This window comes from Crocuta crocuta, unplaced genomic scaffold (genome assembly GCF_008692635.1).
Source record: "Crocuta crocuta isolate KB4526 unplaced genomic scaffold, BGI_CrCroc_1.0 scaffold118, whole genome shotgun sequence".
Taxonomy (NCBI): domain Eukaryota; kingdom Metazoa; phylum Chordata; class Mammalia; order Carnivora; family Hyaenidae; genus Crocuta; species Crocuta crocuta.
Window position 1 is genome coordinate 1,966,837 of NW_027551558.1, and position 18,614 is coordinate 1,985,450.

Genomic DNA, 18,614 nt, shown 5'->3' on the forward strand with positions numbered 1-18,614 from the left:
GAATGAAAGACATTTAAAATGACTTGCCCAAAATAGAGCAGAGTTTTAGGCCCAGTTGAGGCAGGCATGTGGATGTTCTAATTTGGAACTCAGGGCATTAACTTCATGGTATTAGGATCATGGCATTTTATAACCAAAATCGAATTACATTTTCTTTTTTGAAAAAATTGTTTTAGAGAAACAGAGAGAGAGAGAGAGCGAGGATGAGCAGGGGACGGGCAGAGAGAGAGGGAGACACAGAATCTGAAGCAGGCTCCAGGCTCCAAGTTGTCAGCACAGAGCCTGACGCAGGGCTCAAACCCATGAATGTGAGATCATGACCTAAGCCAAACTTGGAGGCTCAACTGACTGAGCCACCCAGGTACCCCTACGTTTTCTTAACAATAGAGAAATTAGTGTAACTGGTATTATTATCCCCCATTTCCTTCACCGAAAAGCACATCATTTTAATGGCAAAAGCAGTTGTCTTGGAAGGAGCCTGGCCTTGAAAACTAGACCTTAGTTCAAATTTGTTCTGCTGCAAAATGAGACTTTGGATGAGTTACTCAGGTCTCTCAGCCTCAGTCTATCAGAAACAAATACTGTGCTAAGATTTGTGAAGAATTATTATTTTTTTTAAATATTTTTATTTATTTCTAGGAGAGAGAGAGAGAGACAGCGTGAGCAGGGGAGGGTCAGAGAGAGAGGGAGACACAGACTCTGAAGCAGGCCCCAGGCTCCGAGCTGCAGTCAGCACAGAGCCCGACGCGGGGCTCGAACCCACAAACCGCGAGATCATGCCCTAAGCGAAAGCCGGAAGCTTAACCGACTAAGCCACCCAGGCGCCCCTGTGAAGAATTATTAAAGGAGTACAGATTCTATAACACAGTTGGCATGGAGCAGGTACTTAGGAACTAGTAGCTGGTTTCTAGAAAGTATTTGACCATAATTATGAGGCAGTTGAGAGAATTGGACAAAAGGCAGGCTCTCAAGTGGCTCGGACTTGGATTCTAATCTGGCTTCAACATTCACCTAGGACAGATATTTCATGTCTTCGCCCTGCAGCGTCCTCACGTGTAAAATAGGAATTGTAAGTCCACCCCACAATGTGGTGAGATTGGAGCTAGAGTATCTAAGGCGCCTTCTCTGTAGCCACTACCTGGAGATTTGTTGTAGCCTATTGACCATCAACGAAGGAGGCAAGTGGCAGGATAGTGGTGTTGGTGGGGGAAAAATTGAGTTTAAGAGTCTGAAAATGGGATTATAGGTTCTTCCTGCGCTCTTTCTCCCTGTGGTTTGCTGAACCAATCACCTAACCTAAAGCCTCAAGCTTTTTCTCAGCAAAAACATTTTGCAGCAGGTAAGATCTGTTCTTTCTCTCCGTTTTTCCTAATTTCCCAGAAGTACTTCTCTGCTTTAAAACTAATCCATTAAGATAATTCCAGTTGCCTTGGAATCAAAAATCTCTAGAGAGACTGTTCCCTGGGGCAGGGAAAAAAAACCCGTCAAGATTCAGAGCTGAGGAAATAGAGTGAGATTCTAACACTCCAAAGGAAGGAAGGACTATTTGGAAAAGCCTGTCCCCACTCCATCCTGGGCAAAGCCTGGGAGAGTGGAGCCTCAGAGAACTTGTGGTCAGGTGACTGTGCTTTAATCAGAGTCTCTGATGTAGGAAGTCAGGGTGGAGGAGAATTCGCATTTCTAACAAGTTCTGATGTGGTGTTTCAAGTATGTCCAGGCAGAAGAGCCACCTCGCAGAGATTGCTGCTGCATCACAGAGCAAGGAAGCCCAGACATTCCCTGACCCTCCAGCCAGGCCTGTCAGCACCAAAGCCATAAAACTAAAAACCAAATGCCACAGTCGACAAAGAACATCTCCACATCCCTGTGGGGATCAGTGATGCTAGGACCTGATTTTTCTCTCTCTCTTTTTTTAAATGTTTTATTTATTTCTAGGAGAGAGAGAGACAGGGTGAGCAGGGGAGGGTCAGAGAGAGAGGGAGTCACAGACTGAAACAGGCCCCAGGCTCTGAGCTAGGTGTCAGCACAGAGCCCGACGCGGGGCTCAAACCCACGAACCACGAGATCATGACCTAAGCGAAGCGAAAGTCGGACGCTTAACCGACTAAGCCACCCAGGTGCCCCGGACCTGACTTCTCTTGCTTCTCATCTTGGCACTTGAGAAATCCCCCAACCTGATTAACACCTAACACCGCCCTGGGGAAGGGAGAGGGCCTCTGTTGATAAGATTATTGTCACTACAGCTCAGTGGGAGGGCTTGAAAAAGAAATAAAGCTCAGTTATAGAAAAAATTCTATTCTATTTGTTACACATTTGAGTTTGTAGACTGAGGTTCATTCCTGCTATGCTGTGTCCTGTGAGTATTAAATAGTAACCGTTAGTTTTTAGGTTCAGTATTATAAGGATTTTCCCTTCACTCAAAGATCGTGGGGTTTTATTCTTTTTAAAAAAAATTTTTTTAACGTTTAATGAGACAGAGAGAGAGACAGCATGAACAGGGGAGGGTCAGAGAGAGAGGGAGATACAGAATCCAAAGCAGGCTCCAGGCTCTGAGCTGTCAGCACAGAGCCTGACGCCGGGCTCGAACCCACGAACCGTGAGCTCGTGACCTGAGCTGAAGTTGGACGCTTAACCAACTGAGCCACCCAGGCACCCTGCGTGGGGTTTTATTCTTTAACATTTTTATTTGGTGCCCATAGTTGACAAGAACAAACAGAGGGAAAGCAACAGACACTGCCCTGCCTGGCATCATCACCTCACTAGGTTACGAGTTCTTTTAGGACAAGTCCATACATTTCCTTTGAATCTCTTACCTGGTCAGTGGTACACATGATGCCTGCACTTAGTAGGTGCTCAGTAAATGCTGAATGAATGAGTCACGAACAAAATATGTACTGATAAAACTTTGAGTGTTGATTCTTCTTATTGGTAGTGTAATATTTAAGATTCTTATGTTCCAGGGGCACTTGGGTGGCTCAGTTGGTTCAGCGTCTGACTTTGGCTCAGGTCATGTTCTCCTGGTTTGTGAGTCTGAGCTCCACATTGGGCTCCCTGCTGTCTGTGCAGAGCTCGCTTCAGATCCTCTGTCCCTCTCTCTCTGTCCCTCCCCCACTTGCACTCTCTCAAAAATAAAACATTTAAAAAAATAAGATACTGATGTTCCAAATGTTTTAGTATTAGTTGTCAAAAATATATTTGAGTATAGATAAAATTAAGGAGCTTCAAAGTGAATGTAACAATTTTAAAGAATACTTCACATTTTGACCTGTGTTTTTAGGTATTTAAAACCACAGTTCTGCTTTGAATTTCAAATAACTACCTTCGGTACCAGAATAATAATTAATGACTATAGTTTTATTGTTATTTCTTATTCCTTTTACAATCAGATAATAATTAAGATACATTTGCATACGTAAACTACACATCTCATAGGTCACCATTAATGAGCTCCTTGAAACAGTGTTTCATTTTTGGCTTCTCCACACCTAACACAGTGCCTGGCACACAGTATAAGGCCAATAGCCTGTGCTGAATGAAGATGAACAAACCTTTTCTGATTCACAGACACTTCTTGACTGAGCTCTCCTGTCACCAGACTTCAGAGTTCATTATTCTTTGCTTTAGGGGCTGTTTAGGTGGGTATTTCTTCCACATGTTCCACTAAATCAGGGTTTCTCTGAATTGAGAAAGTATCAGTCGCCTGGAGAGTTTATGAAAAACAGTTTGCTGGGCCCCATCTTGCAGTTTCTGATTTAGGAGTTTTGGAGTAGGGACACAAGAATTTGCATTTGCAGGTTTGGAGATGCTGTTGATACCACTGATTATCGACCATACTTTACAAACCATTGCACTAAATTAAGCTGCATGAGGGTGGGGGCTGTGTTCTTCATTTCAGTATCCCCCACAGCTTCTACCATAGCACCTGGCACACAGGGGTTTCTCAAGAAGTAGTTGACTTGAATAATAGTTCAAAAAGTTTTTTACTGAATCTAGATTACAAGTATATGAATATATGTGTATGTATCCTTAAATGTGCTGATACACTTAGTGTAGTGAGCTATGTCTGCTAAAATATAATCATCAATGTAACTTTTCTTAACTTCATCTTCTAAAATGATACCCAAACTTATTGGAGAGGTGAACTCAACACATCCGCTTATTAATGAGAGTAACAGTATCTTAGCAATAATATCCTCTTTTAAAGCCTATCTTTTAAAGATAACTTAGTTTATTAATATTGAGCATTAGGAGTTAAAAATTTTTTTAATGTTTATTTACTTTTGAGAGAGACAGGGCATGAGCGGGGGAGGGGCAGAGAGAAAGGGTGACACAAAATGTGAAACAGGCTCCAGACTCTGAGCTATCAGCACAGAGCCTAAGGCGGGGCTGGAACCCAGGAACCATGAGATCATGACCTGAGCCACCCAGGTGCCCCGAGCATCAGGAATTTTCAAAATTGCTTGAGTGCTTCCCACTTTCTTGCAGAGAGACCCAGCAAGAACATGGTAGCCACACTAGTTGCCCCCAGGAGTTTATAGCCAGTGAGGAAGCAAGGAACCCAGAGAAAGTGTGAGGAGGTATACTAGAGGATATTAAGTTTAGGGAGTAGCTGGGAACTATGAAAGGATTCAGTTGTATCTCTTCAACTCTTAATCATCATTAATCTGTTAGAATTCATCTTTTGTCTATTGTAAAAATACTCCTAACATGCTTGGTATCGGCCCTAGGGATATTTGCTAAGTATTAATAAATGAGGTTAATAATTCCTTTGGAAAACATATGACTTTGATATTTCTTCTTCAATATTACCAATCAAAATAACATGAGGAATTTGGAATGAGACTGATGCAGATAATTGCCCTTTATGGAATAGCTACTTACATCTAGGTCATATGTGAAACGGAAGTCTCAGAAAGTTCCAGAGCAGATGTTTCTAGGTGGAATAGTGTCCACATGTAGAGCTTGCCATTTTAAGAATCCTATGGTAAGCTTTTCATAAAGGAAATAATTATTTCGGAATCAACTCTTTCCCCTCTTTGTTGTTAATACATGTTTCACTTCTAGATTGTTTAAGGCAGAACACAGTGTTCCATAAACTACTTGATCAATAGAATTTGATTTTATATAGAAAAACGTTGGCTAGTTGTTGAATTTTGGATTCTTATTCCTGCTCTGTTCTTCCTACCATGGAATTTGGGACAAATCATCCAGTTTTCTTTGCCTCAGGAAACATCTATAAAATGGAGAAATTAATAGCGTCCACTGTATAAGGATATGGCAGGGCTTAAATGAGATCATTGCTGGTAGGCCAGTGTCTGGCAGTCAGGAGATGTCACCTCTGCAGCTAGTTGTATGATGTTACACTAAAATGAAGAAGCACAAATTCTAGGCCCCGCCTGGTTAAGTGTTTAGCTGATGACCACTCACATGTTCTTCGTGGGCCTGGGCAAAATGAGATTGGGCTGCATTTACTCAGATGCCTTCCTGTTCCCTGGTTCCCCTGGCTGTGGCCTCCTTAGATTTGCGTCCCTTCCCTACCTCTTGCCCTTGAAGTGCACTTGCTGGTCCTAGGTCTACACTTCTAGGGAACCCATTCCCCATCTGGACATTGGTTCCACTGAGCAGAACTAAGGCCCTGTTTGGGGTTGGGGTATGTGTGTGGCCATGGTCTCACAAGGGAAAGCAAGGAAGGACAGGCCACAGAACATTGCTTCTTGATGGTTCTTTATTGCCTTCATTTAACTTGATTGCCGGGTCATTTGTTCCCCTTTGAAAAAGAAGAGTCCAGTATTTGCCTCCTGGTTCAGGATAACATCTTTGTTTTATAATCCCCGGGAGCCAGAAGAAAGCTGAGGCCACAGGTCACTGGTGGGGTCTAAAGTCAGGGAAAATCACTAAGAAAATTTGCCTTTTATATGCTAATAATTGAACGCTGACAAATCTGGAGGGAGCTTCCTAATTAATCTTAAAATTGAATTGTATATATTGAAAAGAGAAGGTTCATGGATTCGTGGTACCCCAGGATTCGTCATAGTGGCTGGACCCAAAAGAATAGCTGATGGACTGTGCTAAAAAGATTGGGTAAAATAGACCCAGGACTACCTATTAAAATAAATACATCATGCAAATAATACTGCTCTCTCTAGGGATTCCTTTCGGCCCCACGGACGCTGTATTAGCTGTGGGCCCGGGGGTGGTGGGCAGCTCAACTGGCCCAACGGCACATTTCAGCCCCCGGGGAACACCACCAGCCAGTCAACTCCTCAAGCAAAACTTTGTCAGAATACAGCTTGGTCAGGCCTTTCCTAGGACTCCTTGATTGATTGGTTCGTTCATTCATTCGTTCAGCGGGTTTTCCCGAGAGCCTACACTCTGCCCGGCGCAGTGCTGGTGTCCGAAATTGAGCGGTGAGCAAATCGAACAAGGCCCGGGCTTTCCCGAGTCTCTGCGTGCGGGCGGGAGAGGAAAAAATACATTGACAGCAGTCCCCGGCCAGCATTTCTGGAGCACCCACTCTGTGCCAGGCAGTGTTCTAAGCGCTTTACACGAATTAACTCCTCTGACCCTGCGCACCGCCCCGAGGCAGGCGCTGCTGTGATCCCGGCAGGCGGGAGGACACTGAGGCCCACGGAGGGGGGGCGGCCCCTCCCTGGGACTCCGGNACAGATCGAAGGAGACCCAGTCCTGAATTTGGGGTAGGCTTTCGGTTTTCTGAGGGGAGGAGCCCAGGACTCCACCCCTGCGCCCCAAGCCCCGCCACCCGGTGTAAGGAAGGGTTTTGTCGCTTTAATGGATGTTTCCTGGAGCTGTTGGGATTTGAGAGTTCAAATTCCGGGTCACGTTCGGGCCTGAATTTTTGCCCCGAAGTGGGAGACTGGGCAGGGGTGTGTTGGAGAGGAGGGAAGAGACCACGAGTGCTGGAAGCAGCCATCCCTGTGGGATTTTTCCTTTCCATTGCTGTCTAAAGGTGCAGGTGGAATTTGGGTTCTTCGCTGGCCTCCTGTGTGTTATATATGGGGATGACTTTAAAGGCAGAAGCTGTGGTCTTCGGTTGTCTGCACCTGTCATTCCTTATGTCCCGGGCCTGTTGGGTGACGCTGAGAAAGCCCTCCAGGCTGTTCGCCCTCGGGATTCTCTCTGGCTGCTGGAAATGGGGTTCCTACAGTGCTTCTTATTGCTAATGGACTGTGTGGGGTGCTGGGGTCTGAGCAGGATTTAATCGGGGATGAGGTGCTTGTGGGTAGGCGCCTGTCCGTCCAGAGTGAGGACAGGCAGCTGCCATTGTGATGCTAGGGACACATTAAGGCACCAAGAGAAGTGGGTGAGGAGGGTCCTAGGGCAGTGTGGGCTGGCCGACCGGAGTCAGAACCAGAGCGGAGGTTGTGGAGGGGCCTGCTAGTGCCCCCTGTTCCCTCCGGGTGGACTTGCTTCTCTGCTGCTCAGCTGGGAGCTCCCAGCTGTGGTCAGATAGGAAGGAGCTGCTGGCTGGCTGCTTCCTTTGCTTTTTCCTTCCATTTCTGCTAACCGGGCAGATTCAGCAGTCATGCAAGTGGCCCCTTGGACGTGTGGCACCAGGAAGAGTTACTGACCCGAATCCCCTGGAACTTGTCCACAGCTAGCCTTCTAGTTCCTCTCTGAAATGGGGCAGAGCTGCTCCATGATGGTAATGAGCGTGGAGCTGTGGGTTCGTACCCTGCCCCTGCTTCCTAACTGTGAGCCTTAGGCGGTTTACTGGATGTTCTGCAACTTGATTTCCTCAATCAAAATAGTGGTAATATTGGAAAGCTACATGCGTTCTAATAAGAAAATGTGCGTTTGGCACAGGGCCTGGCACTTAGTAGGTGCTCGATAAATTATTAAGAAATATAAATGAGGACCTAGGGCTGTATATCACTCAGCTCTGAAAATCAATGGTTTTATGCTCTGAGAAATTGTTAACCCAATGAGTACTTTACTCGTTAGACTCCTTGTGGGTTCTGAGTCCAGGTTGCTGTACACAGCACAGTATACATTTTACAGAGAAATCAGATGAGAGGCGTGCCCCTCGCCTTCGAGTCCTCTGCTTTTCCTGCTCTACTCATGACCATGAACAGCAGCCCCGTGGTCTGCGAATCGGTGGGGATCTCCTCCAACCACCACAAGCCCTGGGGCTGCTTCGGCTTCACCTAACCCTCCAGCAACAGCAGCTTGTAACAGGGCATCTTCCTCTAGGTGACATGTTTTAAAAGGACAGAGTTCACTATTCTAAAAATGCTAAATTTTCTAGGTCTGACTGGCAGCCAGCATTTCTAGTCAGGGAGAAAGAAAAAAAAGGTGTTATTATGGCCTCTCCTTCACATTCATATTAAAAATTTGTGATCCTTTAAGAAAACTTGAGGGAATTTTCCTTATTGGGTTAAGCATCTTCATCTTGGTCTGAATCCAGTCCTCATTAGAAATACATAAAAGTAATCATTTGTGGCAGCCAGGTGTTTGGATACTGCTGGAATAATTTGGCCGGGACTTTACAACTCATCTCCTCTGTGGCAAACCTGGCCCGTTTTTCTTTATTAAAAAATGCGTAACTACTAAATGAATGTAGAAGTAACAAGTTAATTTGGGGATGCCCCAGATGAGCTTGAGTGCTTCATGCAGAAGAACAGGCACACTCATTGAGCATTTTGTGAAATCTTGCAGATTTGAGAGCGAGATCTTTTCTCAATAATAACCACTATTGAGTAAATTGAAGACTCAAGAAAATAATGTATGTAAAATAGAACAGGTGCCTAGCTTCCAGCGGGCACTTGGTAATTCTTTATGGCTGTTTAAAGGTCCAGTATTGAGGGATGGTCTAAAGGAGATGCCCTTGAGACCTATACTCCCCTTCTGGTCCTCTTCCCCCCTCCTTCCCCTCCCATATCCCTTCAGTTATAACTGTTGATGGTACTATTACAGGACGTATGTTATATACATCTATGTACATGCCACATATACGCACATGGTGTGTGTGTAACTGTATACATAGATGTGTGTATGTTCGTAGTATATATACATATGTACATCTGTATAGTGTATATGTGCATATAGGGTGTGGGGGTATATGTGGTATGTATAAGTAGTTATGTATATGCATATATACACACATATATATATGTTTACGTGTGTCTAAATGATTTTGATTAGTATTGCTCAGAAAAAGGATACCAACTATGAATAGTTACATATAGGTATATTCCCGGATAATATCCAGATGACAAGTTAGATGTTAGACCTTAGCTGTTCTTTTTTTTTTTTTCCTTCTGTTTTAAGGTACACTTTTGGGTCACTGGAGCAGGTTTACTGTGCTGTAGCTGGTCTTACACTATCTCTGTCACATGAGTGCAGAGATAACATGAAATGGTTGTCAGGTAGTGTCCTGATCAATAGCAGGAGACATTGTGGCACAAGTCAATAAGTTTGCTGTTCACTCCTGGCAAATTTCAAGTTTGAGTCATTCAGCAGATGGCGGTGAGAACTTAGTGAAGAATTCAGGGGCCAGCATGGGGTGCTGTTCCATGAGAACAATTTAAGTCACATGAACACATACCCTGTTTTGATAAGATTACTAGGTTCATGGAGAAGTGTAAAGATCTCGTTTCTGCGTCTAAAATGTAGCAGGGCAGTGCCCAGACTGAACCCCATTTGGTGAGAGTCATTTATTTGTGACAAAAGTTGTTTAGGGGGCCACAGCAGGGGTAGGCCATTTGGCAGCAAGAGGGTGAGCTTCATCCTTCAGGATGATACTAGGGTTCCTCTTCTGGACTCAGGATGGGAAAGCGAGGGCTGTGCTTAAAACAAGGGTCCCTGAGGAGGAGGGACATCATCTGGTGGCCTCATGTTTGGAGTTGTCAATTCCTGAAGGAATTCTAGAGAGGATCTGAAATCAACTTGTCATTGGAGTGGAAAGAAAATGGCACCATGGAGTCAGAGACAGAAACATCCATTAGGCAGTATCCACCCAAACTCATTGCCTAGGGGCTCTCAGGAGGCAGCGTCTGGGCATTTGTGAGGGCTCTTACTGTTTGGTGCCCGTCCTCAGTCCAGACGTGGAGCAGTCATTACCCCTGGGCAGCAGTGCTTCAGGGTGTGGGCCCTTGAGTCAAGCTGCCTGGGTTGGAATCAGCTCTCCATGGTCACTTAACCTTTCTCAGCCTGGGTGCTCCCCTGCAGAATGGAATCACAATAGTACTCCTCTGTAGGCTCCTTGTGAGTGTGGAGATAGCACTTAATACAGTCTGGTACACAGCATGCATTCTGGAAGTCTTCGCTCCCCTACAGCACTGTTATTAATACCCTTCCTCCAGAGTAGCTTGAGAATAGTACAGAGGAAGCATGTAGTCCGGTCCAAATTCCTACTTTTACAAGGATGCAATGGGCCCAGAGGCTTTAAGTGACTTGCTTAAGATCGTCAACAGGTGCCCAAGCCACAAGGGCTCAGGATCCCCAGATTAATATTGAGAATGCCTGCCTTGGATCAGGCTTGCTTTACCACTGTTTGCTGAGTTCGCTCTGGGGTCTCTATCCTTACAGAGGGCATCAGAAGGCTTCATCTCTGCTCTTTTCCAGGTCTGCTGGCCCAAAGCCCCACTGTTCTCTATCAGAGCCCTTTACCTGCCTACTTCTTCTGAAGTTCATTAGGATATTAGATTTGGGACCCAGCAGGAATCAGCTCACATCTACCCCGTTCGGTCTGAACTTGTCTATGGGAAGAAATACTTCACATGAGCAAAAGTCCCAAACTCTCCTTTTTGAAATGCGTTCTCGGGGCGCCTGGGTGGCTCAGTCAGTTAAGCCTCCGACTTCGGCTCGGGTCATGATCTCATGGTTCATGGGTTCGAGCCCCGCGTTGGGCTCTGTGCTGACAGCTCAGAGCCTGGAGCCTGTTTCAGATTCTGTGTCTCCCTCTCTCTCTGACCCTCCCCTGCTCTCTCTCTCTCTCTCTCTCTCAGAAATAAGTAAAACACTAAAAAAAATTTGAAATGCATTCTCAGGAGAAAAAACCAACACAAAACTTAATTTGTAGGTATTACTCCATCCATACCTGCCATTTTAAGCTAGGACACCAAACGTCAGAAAAATCGTTTCCAAAAGTAACTCAAAACAGCTGGTAAAATCGCCCCAGTAGCCTGAGGCACAAGGGGCATTCTGCTTGAGTGCTGGCCATTGCTTACTCCTCTTGGACCTTTTTGGTTACTGACACTCAGGATCATTCTGAGTGGCTCCTTTCCTGCTAGAAAAGGACATTCTTGGAGCTCTCATACTCTCTTTTAGATTCAGGCAAGGTAATAAATCAATACACGAGATTACACTTATCTTTTCAACTTTCTGTTTTGGAGTGACTTTGGGCTTACTGAAGAATGAGAAAATAGTACAGAGCTCACGTGTACCCTTCCCCAACTTCCCCTTTTGTTAACACCTTGTGTGACCACGGTACAGCGATCAACACGGATGCATCAACATCAGTGCTGTTAACCAAACTACACGCTCTATTTACGTTCACCAGTTTTTACACTGGCGTCTGTTTTCTGTTCCAGGATCCTGCTTCCGGTCGCATTTCCCCACTTTGCATTTCGTTGTCATGTCTCCTTGGTCTCAGTCTTTCTTCATCTGTCGTGACCTTAACGCTCTCGAAGAGTCAGGGATTTTGTAGACTGTCCCCCGATGTGGGCTTGTCTGGCATTGTCTCACACTTAGGTTGCAGTGATAGATATTTGTGTAGAATACCACAGCGGTGACGTGCCGCAATTACATGTTGATTTAATGTTGGGATGCATTTCTTGTTTCCACCCCCACACCCCGAAACAGCAGGGGAAACCGTGCTGAAACTTCACTGGATCCTTCCTACTCTGCCCAGTCCCCAGTACGCGATTCCCCTGCCCGTGCCCCTCCTGAGCCAGGACATAAATGGCCTCTTTGTCCCCTTTGCATCCCGTTTGCTTCTACATGTACAGTCCCCTGATTACCCTGTTATATTCCTTGAGGATTTAGGGGAGATTTTCAGAGGAGCCAATTTGCAGTTTAAAACACAAAAATGTCAAGCTTTCTTTTCATTAAAAAAAACTTGTTTGTAAGCAATGAATCATGGAAATCTACTCCTGAAGCCAAGAGCACACTGTATACACTGTATGTTAGCTAACTTGACAATAAATTATATTAAAAAAATAAAAAAATAAAAAATACATAATAAGTCATTGTCAAGGAAAAAAAATGTTTGTGACCACGGAGCCTTCGAGCCCTATCAAAGCTCATCTGACTTGAGAGCGGTCAGTACGATGTCGTATATTTTTCTTGACCTCAATTGAAGTTACAGCAGTTTATATCCTAAGAAGAATGCTGGTTGGCCCACAGGGTTACCACAGTTCACCTTTCCGGTGTGAACCGAAGTTTTGAGGCACCAGTGTGGTTTTATTAAATGTCTTATGTCTGTAGACTGAAGGCAACTGTCGGTGCCCATAGGATTTGGGGGTGTTTAGCACTTTGTTTTTAGTGGGAGACTTCACCAATTGACATTTTATTTTGCCACTTTAGCACAAAGAAAGCATCTGAAGTTGGCTTGCAGTGGAAGAACTTTGGCTCACAAGATATGCCTCTTCCCACCCAAGAGAGACTTTTGAGTCTGTGACTTGGCTATTCATTCAGTCAGGAACATAACATAGGAAATAGAGGTTTCCAGGCCAGAGGCAAAGTGAGTGTCCAGCCTCACCTACCTGCTCTGCTTGATGGCCACAGTGAGCATGGGGATGGAGGGAGAAGGATGGGCGGGTCAGAGTTGGTGTTCAGTGCCATCAGGTACAGAGAGGGAGGCTGGACACGCGGCAGCAGGGCCCACGCCACTGCCCCGCACTTCCTGCTATATGTAGCAAGCTGACCCAGGTGGGACTGACTCCAGCACATGCCCTCTACCCTCCCGAGGCCATCTCTTGATGGTTCTGGCTGGCCTAGTACAGGTGTCAGGTCAGCCTCCACAGCTGGGACCAAGAAAATGGCCTCTGCACTGGCTTCTAATGTTTCTCACCTGAAATATCCCTCAGGACCAGCCCGAAACAACCCAGGAGTGAGGCAGAATGTTCTCCTGTGTTGCAGAGCACTCCCTTCTGGACCCTTCTTCTTCCCCATGATGCTGTGATGTCAGCACTGTTCTCTGCCCTTCCTCTCTCTCTCCTGATCACAGGGGACCAGCGTAATAACCCGTTGACATGGAGCCGAAAACAGCTGATGATGCCTGGAAGGCTCTGTGTTCCCTTCCACCCCTTTCTAAGAGTGGATGACGGCTTTGCTTAATTCCCTTCTAGGTTTGGTTTTTAGAGCTGATGTTTTCAGTTTTTGCAAAGATTTTCCCTTGTAATATGTATTGACTATAGCCTATGGCTTCACAGTCTTAATAAGTTTGTTTACCCAGGATAAGTGAGAAACTTCTTAGGAAACTTTTTTCCTTATAAAAGGAAAGACATTTATTAAAATGGCAAAATACAAACTTTTTATAAGTCCTTGTTTTTTTATAGAAATACTGCAAATCACAGGAAGATTCAGGAAAGCAGGCATACTTCCAACTAATACCTGAATTCCTGTGATCAGCCAGTGAAGGGCTGTGGATAAGCCTCGGTCCCCTCATCCACATGTCTGACACCAACTTGACCCCATATTACTTCTTTGCATGTGTACAGATGACTACATTTGGCCAATGGGAATGAGGCAGCGTTTTCTACTTTAGGGATTATTTATGCTGTTAAATTCAAGCAAACCATTGTAGTTAATGATAACTATTTTCTGATTAATGTTTTCAGTCACTTGAAAAGGTGCCCAGAAAATAGTTTGGGCTCAGGATCCCTCTTCATTCACAACTGGTTGGTTTGCAGAGCACCTTGGACACTTGCAGACTTAGATACTGGCACTTTGAAACTCCAGCAGCTAGCAGACTCAAGAATTCAGAATTGAATGTAACTAAATAATAATAAAACAAGGAACTAATGTGGATAATACGAATAGGTTAATACCTATAATGTTATAAATAAGAGCAGAAAGGTTGGCTGGAGTTGGATTTTTAAGGGCTGCATATCTTATGCTAAGTTTGGAGTTCATCTTTTAGGCAGTGGTATCCTCTCTAAAGCGTTTTAGGGACAGTAACAACATAGTGATGTTTTAGGCATGAGATCCACATTCCTGCCCTTCCTCATGCATGACCTTGAACCTACCCTGACTTTGACCCAAACATAAAGATAACCACTTATGATAGACTATCAGAAACTCAAAAGAAATTAATGTAAATTGAGAAAAATAGCAGAGTGTCCTTTTTAATTTGTAGATGAAGAATTTATCGTTAGCTTGTTCATACAAAAGCACCTCCTGTTAAAAGGCTGTTCTACACGTTGATGAGTTTTTGAGTGTTTACCCTCTGAAGTGATGACTCTCTGCACATATAGCTGCACAGGGCTTTAAAGAGTTTGCTTCATTTTAAAGTGTTGATGTCATTCTCCAACATGAGTTTTTTTTTGGTAGACGCACAGGACACTGTGTCCATCTTGAGGTTTCTCTCCGATTCTGTGCACATTCTGTGACTGGAGATAACAGAGCATCATTCTTTTGGCTCAAGAAAACTAATTACTGGAAAAGATCTCATCTTAATAAGTGTCACTTTGTCATAGCCTTCTTGTGGCAGAATGCTCAGATCAGGGGTCTCTATATGTGTTTTTTTTCTTTAACCTTGTAATGTTGGACCTAGAAGCCCTTTCTATATCTAGATAATCGGTTTCAAACATTGCTGTTACTCCATGCTTGTTCTTTCTGTATGACTTTTTAAAATGAGGCCTGGCCTTGGTGAAACTTAGTACAGAGAAAATGAAAAGGGGGAACAAGGCAGTTAGTGATCCCAGTCTTCAACTGGTTGAAAATAAGAGTGGAGTTACAATTGACCCTTGGAAAACACAGGTGTGAACTGCACAGTTTCACTCACACTCGAATTGTTTCCCACAAATACAATACCATAGTGTAAACATATTTGTCTTCCTTATGATTTCCTTAGTAACATCTTTTCTCTAGCCTATGTGATTGTAAGAATACAGTATGTAATACACGTACCATACAAAATATGTGTTAATCCATTGATTATGTTATCAGGAAGGCTTCTGGTCACCAGTAGGCTATTAGTAATTCAGTTTTGTAGGGAGTCAAAAATTATAAATGGATTTTGGGTTGTGCTGGGGGGGTGGCACCCCTAGGCCCTGGGTCATTCAAGGGTCAACATACTTGTATGAAAGCTGAGGCTGGGTAGAGATCCAGGAGGTAAGAGGCTGGCCTCCTGGAGACTGGGACCCCAGGAGGTGCAAAACCAACACTGTCCAGGGTATTTACCTTATTGGGCATTCCATCACGTTAGTATTTTCCTCTGTCTTCTAACAATCCAGAGGGATTTGTGGAAATAGCTGATAGGTAGCCCTCGATTGAACGTTGTAAATATGGGTACAGTAAAGTAAGCACTGGGTTTAGATGAACTGAGAAATTATAAGTAAACCACTTGCATCTGTGATAAATGTTTTCATTGATGCAATTTTAAGCAAGGAACATGCATGCTGTGAATCTTACCAAGTTTATTAAACTGAGGTTCTGTATCTATTTCCACAGTAAGCTGGTTTGAGGAAATAAGTAGAGTTTTAGTGTGTGTGTGTGTACATATGTAATTAAATTACTATTTAATAACCTTAAAGAAATAGTTATAGTCTGGGTTAAGATATAGGGAGTAATAATAGAAGCAACCTCAGCTTAAGAAACAGAACATTACGAATACCTTTGAAACCGAGCCTGTCCTTATTTTCCATCCAGCCTCCCTGGGTTTGTATTTATCATTCCCTTACATTGCTTTATGATCTTACTGTATACATGTCTGAAACCTTAAACCATTACTAGGTGGATGGTCATGTTTTTGAGTGACACAGAGCCTTGTATATCATTCAGTGTAGAGTGATCCGGGACTTGCCCCTGAGCTTGAGATCCATGCCTGTGGGTAGCCTCAGCTCTATCTGTCCTGCAGTTGAGTATTTCATCTGGTCCAGGGAATGTGAGTAGTTCCCAGCTTTCCTCTCAAACAAGATGGCAGCCAACGTTCTTGCTTATGGCCTGGTACACATAAACTCTGTAGGGCATATGCCTAAAAGTAGAGTCCCTGGCTTACCCCCCATGTCAAGGGCTTCTGCATAATGCCAGAATGGTCTTGCCAGTTTAGAAGCTTCCACCAGCAACGTAGAGAGTGATTGCTCCATGTTCTTGCAGGCAGCTGCTATCATCAGATGTCAAATGTTCTGTCAGTTTCATGGGTATAAAATGAAGTCTCATTGTAGTTATAATTTACAGTTCCCAATGATGAATCAGGTTGAGCATTCTTTCACGTCTGTTGGCCATTCATTTTTCCTCTTCTGTGAGATGCTTGTTCATGTATCTTGCTCATTCATCTATGAGATTGCTGTAACTTTCTTTCTGTAGGTGTTTCCTGTATCATCCAGGGATCTTTTATGATCATATATGTGATGTCAGTGTCTTTTTTCATCTCAATCCATCACTGTCTTCATGGTGTATTTTGAAGAACAGAGGTTTTACATTTTAATGCGAACAAACTCTTTTCCTGGGGTTTCTGCTTTTTTTTTTTTAATATCTTACTTTATATCTTACTTTTTTATATCCCTATCCCAAGATCATAAACATATTTTTTCCATATTTTCCTCTCAAAGTTTTAAAGATCCATACCTAAGGATCTTAATCCATCTGAAATAATTTTAATACATGGTATAAGATAGGAATCTAGTTTTTTTTCTTTCTTTGTGGATATCCAGCTATCTGTCCTGTACTGATCATTGAACCGATCCATATACACCCCATGCTATACAGTGCCTCTCTTGTCATAGTTCATGGTTCCATATGCACACATCTGTTTCCGGACACCCAGATGTGTTCTCTTGAGCTTACATCATACCAGTACCCTGTTATCTTAATAACCATAGCTTTATATTACATTTCATCTGTTAAGTCAAGTCTCCTTACTTATCTTTTCCAGAAGTGTCTTGCTTTTTTTTGCCCTTCTCTGCCATATGAATTTTATAATCTCCTTTTTTGAGTTACACGCACGCGCGTGCGCACACACACACACACACTCCTGTAAGAATTTTTACTGGAATTGCATATACAGACCCTAAGTGTATATAGCTCAGTGGATTTTGACAAATGTATACACCTGTGTGACTGATAGCCCAAACAAGATCTTGAGTATTTCTGTCACCCCAGAAAGTTTCCTTGTGTCCCTTTCTGCTTGGTCACCCCTTTCTCTTCAAGGTAAACACTGTTCTGATTTTGTGGCTAGAGATGAGTGTTTCCTACTTTTGAACTTCATATAGATGAAAACATACAGTATGTGTATAGATTCTTTCACTCAGTGTTTTTTATTTCATCTGTGTTGTTGCCTAGCAGTTGTTTATTCCTTTTTACTTCCAAGTTGTGTGAACACCCCACACTGAAATGGGGACAAAGGGGTAAAACTGAGCTGTTTCCTTCTTGGTGCTTTTATGAATAAAGCTACTATGCACATGTTCATAAAAGTCTTTTTGCAAATATTGATATATACTCAAGAGAACTGGAAACCTTCAGAGTAAAATTGTGGAGTACCGGGATAAATGCATGTTTTACTTTATTTAAAAAAAACACCCACTTTCCAAATGATGGCACTGCTTTTTTTTTTTTGTTTTAAATTTAAGTATATCGACACACAATGTTAAATTAGTTTTAGGTGTACAACATAATGATTTCACAATTCTCTAATTCTGTACATTACTCTGCTCACCATGACAAGTGTGGTCACCATCTGTCACCATACAATGTTATTAAAATATTATTGGCTATATTGCCTATGCTGTACTTTTCATCCCTTGAGTTTGTACCTCTTAATCCTCCTCACCTTTTTCTTCCGTCCCCCCAATCCCCTCCACTCTAGCAACCACCAGTTTGTTTCATGGTTCTCTGTGTGTGTGTTGTGTTTTGGGCAGGGTTGTTTTTGTTCTTTGGTTCCACATGTAAGTGAAATCACATGGTGTTTGTCTTGCTCTGACTTATTTCTCTGAGCATAATACCCTCTAGGTCCATCCATGTTGCTACAAATGGCAAGATCTCATTTCTTATGGGTAATATTCCATTATATATATTATATATATACACACACATATAGTATATATGTGTTATATATATAGGATATATGCATATATATATAATATATGTCACATCTTTATCCATTCATCTCTCAGTAGACACTTGAGTTGCTATTGTATCTTGGCTATTGAAAATAATGCTGCATTAAACTTGAGGGTGCCTATATCTTTTTGAATTAGGGTTTCCATTTTCTCTGGGTAAATACCTAATAATGGAATTATTAGATTGTACAGTATTTTTAAGTTTTTGAAGAACGTCCATACTGTTTTCCATAGTAGTTGCATCAATGTACAATTCCCACAACATTCCATGCGGGTTCCCTTTTCTGCACATCCTCACCGGCATTTATTATTTCTTGTGTTTTTGATACTAGCCATTCTGACAGGTGTAAGGTGTTATCTCATTGTGCTTTT